Source organism: Musa acuminata, unplaced genomic scaffold (assembly GCF_036884655.1).
Source record: "Musa acuminata AAA Group cultivar baxijiao unplaced genomic scaffold, Cavendish_Baxijiao_AAA HiC_scaffold_591, whole genome shotgun sequence".
In the NCBI taxonomy this organism is placed as follows: domain Eukaryota; kingdom Viridiplantae; phylum Streptophyta; class Magnoliopsida; order Zingiberales; family Musaceae; genus Musa; species Musa acuminata.
The window spans coordinates 27,501-35,000 of NW_027020830.1; positions in this window are offsets into that span (position 1 = coordinate 27,501).

Below are 7,500 nucleotides of genomic sequence, written 5' to 3' on the forward strand. Positions count from 1 at the left end.
CTGTTTTGCTCGGTTCGGTGAGCGATCGCTTTGCAACGCTGCAGCTTGTTCGAACTTACATATTTACAAGCAAAATGACCCAAAACCATGGGAAAACATGCTGTTAAGCAGCTGTACATGCGGGTGTGAGCGACGAACGGTTCGTTGAACGAAGTTGTTGCGGGTGCGCGACGACCGTTCGTGACATTCTCCCCCACTTAAACTGTCGACGCCCTCGTCGACGCTTGTTGGTAGTTGTTGATGACGTCTTCTTCATGTCGCAGGGCGTCTTCAGACTCCCAACTGGCTTCAGTTCGGGGAAGCTTTCGCCACTTCACCAAGTACTCTGTTTGCTCCGCTCCGTTGGGTAGCTTTATCTTGCGATCCGCCAAAATGGTTTCCACTCGCTTCTCGTAGGAGGCTGTGATGGGAGGTAGCCGAGTTGGAACACTTCGAGAAGCATCTTGCGGATCTGAATGGTAGGCCTTTAGGTTGCTGGCGTGAAGAACGTTGTGAATTTTGAACCACGCCGGCAGCTGCAACTTGTAAGAAACATTGCCTACCCTGCTGATAATTGGGAAGGGCCCTTCATACTTACGCACCAATCCTTTGTGGACTCTTTTCCTGAAGAATTGGAGTGATGCTGGTTGGAGCTTTACCAACACCAAATCGCCAACTTTGAACTCCTGTGGTCGCCTTCCCAAGTCTGCCCACTTCTTCATCCGTTTTGCCGCCTTCTCCAAGTAAGCCCGCGCAATATCGGCATTCCGATGCCACTCCTTTGCGAAATGGTAGGCTGATGGACTACTCCCAGTATACCCAATAGCCATAGTGTGCGGAGTCGACGGTTGTTGTCCTGTGATAATTTCGAAGGGGCTCTTGTTGGATGCAGAGCTCCGCTGCAAGTTGTAGGAGAATTGGGCGATGTCCAACAGCTTCACCCAATCTCGTTGATTGGCACTCACATAGTGCCGGAGATACTGCTCTAAGAGCGAATTTATTCTTTCAGTCTGACCATCCGTCTGGGGGTGGAGGCTTGTAGAGAAGTATAACTTTGATCCCAACAATTTGAATAGCTCGGTCCAGAACCGTCCCAGAAACCGAGCGTCTCGATCACTAATGATATTGTGTGGGACTCCCCAATACTTCACTACACCCTTCATCATCAGTCTGGCCGCCTCTTCAGCTGAACAGTGTAGGGGAGCAGCAATGAAAGTTGCATACTTTGAAAACCGATCGACCACCACAAGTATCGATCCAAGTCCCCCTACAGGTGGCAAGCTTGATATGAAGTCTAAGGAAATGCTCTCCCAAGGCCTTTCTGGTACGGGCAACGGCTCCAAAAGTCCCACCGGCTTCCGCTGCTCCACCTTGTCTTGTTGGCAAGTAAGGCATGTTCGAACATACTCCTCCACATCAATCCCCATTTTTGGCCAGTAGAAGGCCCTCTCCACGAGAGCCAACGTTCTGTGAATGCCGGGGTGTCCAGCCCAAAGGGAATCGTGACACTCTTTCAAGAGTTCACGCCTTAGATTGTCCACTCGGGGAACATAAACCCTATTCCCTTTTGTGTAAACAAGTCCCTCCTGGACCCAAAATCGTCGTGCTTTGCCTTCTTTGATGAGCTGCATCAGGATAACTGCCTGGGGATCACTATACAGTCCATCTCTGATTCGGGAAAGGAAGGTTGAGTGTAACTGACTTGCTTGGCCTCTGCCCTCCAGTTGTGCAGCATTCACGCACTCCACCTTCCGACTCAGCGCATCGGCCACGACATTCGCCTTCCCGGGCTTATATTCCATTGCCATATCAAATTCAGCCAGGAAGTCCTGCCACCGTGCTTGCTTTGGGGAGAGCTTCTTCTGAGTTTGGAAATAACTCAAGGCGATGTTGTCTGTCCTCAGCACAAATCGCGACCCAAGGAGGTAGTGTCGCCAAACTCGTAGGCAGTGGATCACCGCTGTCATCTCCTTCTCATGCACTGGATACCGCCTCTCGGTCTCGTTGAGTTTACGGCTCTCGTAGGCCACCGGATGACCTTCTTGCATGAGTACTCCACCAATAGCAAAGTCCGAAGCATCTGTATGGACTTCAAAGGGCTCTCCATAGTTTGGCAATTTGAGCACTGGTTCTTCCAGAACAGCAGCCTTCAGATCTTGGAATGCTATCTCACATTTGTCAGACCACTTCCAAGGCTGCTCCTTCTTCAGCAACTCCGTCAGTGGGGTTGCCCGCTTCGAATATCCAGCAATGAAGCGTCGGTAGTAGTTGACGAAACCAAGGAAGGATCTCAACTCTGGCACCTTCTTTGGAGTTCGCCATTCCGCAACTGCTTGCACCTTCGACTTGTCCATCCGGATGGAGCCATCACCGATTCGGTGCCCCAAGAACAGGATCTCAGTCTGAGCAAAGTAGCATTTCTCCCTTTTTACGAACAAAGTGTTCTCCCTGAGAACCTTGAAAATCGTCCGAAGGTGCTTGACGTGCTCCTCGAGCGTTTGGCTGTAAACGACGATGTCGTCCAAGTAGACGACCACGAACTTATCCAAATACTCCTTGAATAGCTGGTTCATGAGAGTACAGAATGTTGCCGGAGCGTTGGTTAAGCCGAAAGGCATCACCAAGAACTCAAACGCTCCATATCTGGTCACACATGTAGTCTTTGCTTCGTCGCCTTCAGCAATGCGCACCTGCCAATACCCCGACCGAAGGTCGAGTTTTGAGAAATACTTCGCCTTGCCCAATTGGTCGAACAAGTCCGCGATGAGCGGGATGGGATACTTGTTCTTCACTGTTACTTTGTTGAGGGCTCGGTAGTCGACGCATAATCGGAGGCTCCCATCTTGTTTCTTCTGAAAGAGAACTGGAGCTCCGAAAGGTGCTTTTGAGCTGCGGATGAGACCACCGCTTAGCAGTTCACCTAACTGCTTTCTGAGTTCTGCCAACTCTGGCGGGGCCATGCGATAGGGTGGTCTCGCTGGAGGCTTCACTCCTGGCTCCAGCTCAATACTGTGATCCACGCCTCTGCGTGGCGGAAGAGTCTTCGGCAACTCAGGTGGCATAACGTCTTTGAACTCCTTCAGGACGTTGGCCACCACAGCAGGTTCTTGAATGGCTTCTTCATTGAGTGGCTCTAGCTTCATAGCAGCCACGAATGTTAGTTCGCCCTTTCGCACCCCTTTCTTCAATTGTAATGCCGAAATATGTTGGGGCTCCTTGGTTCCTCTCCGAGAGACGGGCACCACACAGGGGTCATCGCCTCCCATCATACATAGGGAATTCAAGAATGGCATCGGCACCAACTTCGCCGCGTGCATAAACTCCATTCCAAGGATCACTTGGAAGTCGTCTAGTGGCACGGCCATCATGTTGGTGGTTCCGCTCCAAGTCCCGATTCTGATGGGAACTCCCTTCGCCAATCCGGAGATTCGCCTGGCCTCCGAGTTCACTGCTTTCATTCGGCTTGGGCTCTTCTCCAATGTCAACCCAAGTCGCTGTGCTTCACGATCGGCTATGAAGTTGTGGGTAGCGCCCGTGTCCACCATTGCACGGGTCGTTTGGCCATTCAGCTTGATGTCCACATACATCAGTTCACTACTTCCTGCTTTTTGTGCCTTCGTCTTCATGTTCTCCCCCACTTGACCCCGCATAGCGTTCAACAAACGCATTGCTCCCATTCGGGGTCCTTGCGACTCTTCATCGTCGCTGCTGGATTCAGAACTGCTTGAGCTAAGGGCAACGGTTTTGCCCTTGTCCGATCGGGGAGGGTGGATGGAAGCTGTCAACGCGTTGAGTGCCTGCTTCTGTGGGCACTCCCTTACCATGTGCGGTCCTCCGCACAAGAAGCATCCTCCAGGTTTTGAGGCCTTGCCTTTTGGGTTCGGCCCTTTGTGGGAGCTCTTCTTCTTCTGTTCGCCCCCGAGCTCCTTCCCTCGAGAATGTTTTTGAGGGCGATTGCTTGAAGATTGTTTCCTTCTCGCTGGGTCTTCAGAGGAAACGAAGTCGGTGAGCCTTTCTGCAGCTGCAATTGCCCCGACCACGTCGGTAACATTCCTTCGATTCAGCTCTTGCTGAGCCCATGGTTTCAGACCATCAAGGAAACTGAACAACTTGTCCTTCTCGGACATGTCCTGTATGTCCAGCATCAGTGCAGAAAACTGCTTTACATAGTCTCGGATGGTGGTACTTTGGCGGAGTTGTCTCAACTTCCTTCTTGCGACGAACTCTGTGTTCTCCGGTAGGAACTGAGTTCTCAACTCCCGCTTCAAGTCTTCCCATGTGTCGACTCGACACCGACCTTGTTGGATTTCCTCCCAACGAGTTCGCCACCAAAGTTTCGCATCTCCGTTCAGATACATTGTTGCTATTGAAACTTTGGTATCTTCAGAATCGGGTCTCGTAGCTCGGAAGTATTGTTCCATGTCGAACAGAAAGTTCTCGAGCTCCTTGGCATCTCTGGCCCCTCCGTATCCATGGGGCTCAGGTGCCCTCAAGTTTTGTGGCGGTGCAACGCGGGTGTTGCCTCCTCCCGCATTTAGCGTTCTTGTGAGCATAGCCACCTTCGCCGTGAGTTCCGCCACAACATCTTGTAAGTGCTGCACGGAGTCCTTGGTGTCATCGGACAGTCGGTCGACTAGGGCCTCGACCTTGTCGATCCTGGACTCCGCTTCCTCTTGCGAGCTCTCTACCCCAACAAGTCTTTGTTGGCCATGGTAGAGTTCCTCCATGCTCGCTTCAAGAACATCCAGGCGGGTTTCCGCCGTCGTGAGTCTCTCCTTATGACTCTTTTTCCCAGTTAGCGCACCAGATTGCGCTTCCTCCGCTCGCGGAGAGTTGCCAACTTCTCGCTCATCCTGTTCGCTGCCGCGATCCTCATGAGCGGCTCCAACAGCATGAGAGCGAGTGTGCACATGCAGCCCACCTGCGGCTGCTTGGGGCAAGGGTCCGGCCTGCCCCGTCTTGCTTGATTCGCCACGATGCTTTGCCATGGCGAAGTTGCGAAGTTCGTTCGCTGTTCGATCGAAGAGCTTGCCGGCTCTGATACCACAATGTCACGACCTTAGCTGGAAGTGCCTAAGGCGTGCGGCACCCTTGCGGCCAAAGACGCGAACTTAGCTTGCGTTGCCTAAGTCGCGAGTCACCCGTGCGGCAAAGACGCGAACTTAGCTTTGCCTTGCCTAAGTCGCGCTTCGCCCTTGCGATCTTGCTCCGCAAGGATCAGCCCACTTTGTAACCTCTCGCAGGTCCCGAAGGACCTGTAAAAGAGAAAGAGAGTTAGATCGAAAGAACGAGCAACGGACACGTCCCGAAGTCTCGCGAAAAGGAAAGCTTTACAAGCAATTCGTCGAACACCTTGTGTGCACAAGAGAAAAGAGGGAGAGGGGGAAAAACAAGGCTTTCAAGGATGAACGAACAGCTGCAAGCCCACAAACAGCCGCTCACCTGGTCCCGGACGCAACACCAAGTTCCCGTAAAGGTCACGTACGAACTTGCGAAAGAGTGTTCAACGCCCGGTATATAACCGAAGCCCCATCCAGCCATGTGCCACCCGGGGGGTTCCTGGGTGCTGAGATGGCTGACATTTTGGTGAGCGGAGGCAGCACTCCGCTCACCTCCCGCGGCACGCGAAAACGAAGCCGTTTTGGGCTGTTTTGGGGCTGTTTTGCTCGGTTCGGTGAGCGATCGCTTTGCAACGCTGCAGCTTGTTCGAACTTACATATTTACAAGCAAAATGACCCAAAACCATGGGAAAACATGCTGTTAAGCAGCTGTACATGCGGGTGTGAGCGACGAACGGTTCGTTGAACGAAGTTGTTGCGGGTGCGCGACGACCGTTCGTGACAGGGTGGCACAGGGCTGGATGGGGCTTTCGTATATAGCAGGGACGGTGCTGCCTCTCGCTTCGCTCGCTGTCCGCCGCTCGCCGCTCGCTCGCGCAGCCAAAAATGGCCAGTTTTGGCCCGTTTTTGGGCCGTTTTGGCCAGTTTTTGGCCTGTTCTTGCATTGCGCGGTGACCGTCGAGAGCGGAGCAAAACGTCAGCCATCTCAGCACCCTGGAACCCCCCGGGTGGCACAGGGCTGGATGAGGCTTTCGTATAGCAGGGACGGTGCTGCCTCTCGCTTCGCTCGCTGTCCGCCGCTCGCCGCTCGCTCGTGCAGCCAAAAATGGCCAGTTTTGGCCCGTTTTTGGGCCGTTTTGGCCAGTTTTTGGCCTGTTCTTGCATTGCGCGGTGACCGTCGAGAGCGGAGCAAAACGTCAGCCATCTCAGCACCCTGGAACCCCCCGGGTGGCACAGGGCTGGATGGGGCTTTCGTATAGCAGGGACGGTGCTGCCTCTCGCTTCGCTCGCTGTCCGCCGCTCGCCGCTCGCTCGTGCAGCCAAAAATGGCCAGTTTTGGCCCGTTTTTGGGCCGTTTTGGCCAGTTTTTGGCCTGTTCTTGCATTGCGCGGTGACCGTCGAGAGCGGAGCAAAACGTCAGCCATCTCAGCACCCTGGAACCCCCCGGGTGGCACAGGGCTGGATGGGGCTTTCGTATAGCAGGGACGGTGCTGCCTCTCGCTTCGCTCGCTGTCCGCCGCTCGCCGCTCGCTCGTGCAGCCAAAAATGGCCAGTTTTGGCCCGTTTTTGGGCCGTTTTGGCCAGTTTTTGGCCTGTTCTTGCATTGCGCGGTGACCGTCGAGAGCGGAGCAAAACGTCAGCCATCTCAGCACCCTGGAACCCCCCGGGTGGCACAGGGCTGGATGGGGCTTTCGTATAGCAGGGACGGTGCTGCCTCTCGCTTCGCTCGCTGTCCGCCGCTCGCCGCTCGCTCGTGCAGCCAAAAATGGACAGTTTTGGCCCGTTTTTGGGCCGTTTTGGCCAGTTTTTGGCCTGTTCTTGCATTGCGCGGTGACCGTCGAGAGCGGAGCAAAACGTCAGCCATCTCAGCACCCTGGAACCCCCCGGGTGGCACAGGGCTGGATGGGGCTTTCGTATAGCAGGGACGGTGCTGCCTCTCGCTTCGCTCGCTGTCCGCCGCTCGCCGCTCGCTCGCGCAGCCAAAAATGGCCAGTTTTGGCCCGTTTTTGGGCCGTTTTGGCCAGTTTTTGGCCTGTTCTTGCATTGCGCGGTGACCGTCGAGAGCGGAGCAAAACGTCAGCCATCTCAGCACCCTGGAACCCCCCGGGTGGCACAGGGCTGGATGGGGCTTTCGTATAGCAGGGACGGTGCTGCCTCTCGCTTCGCTCGCTGTCCGCCGCTCGCCGCTCGCGCAGCCATAAATGGCCAGTTTTGGCCCGTTTTTGGGCCGTTTTGGCCAGTTTTTGGCCTGTTCTTGCATTGCGCGGTGACCGTCGAGAGCGGAGCAAAACGTCAGCCATCTCAGCACCCTGGAACCCCCCGGGTGGCACAGGGCTGGATGGGGCTTTCGTATAGCAGGGACGGTGCTGCCTCTCGCTTCGCTCGCTGTTCGCCGCTCGCCGCTCGCTCGCGCAGCCAAAAATGGCCAGTTTTGGCCCGTTTTTGGGCTGTTTTGGCCAGT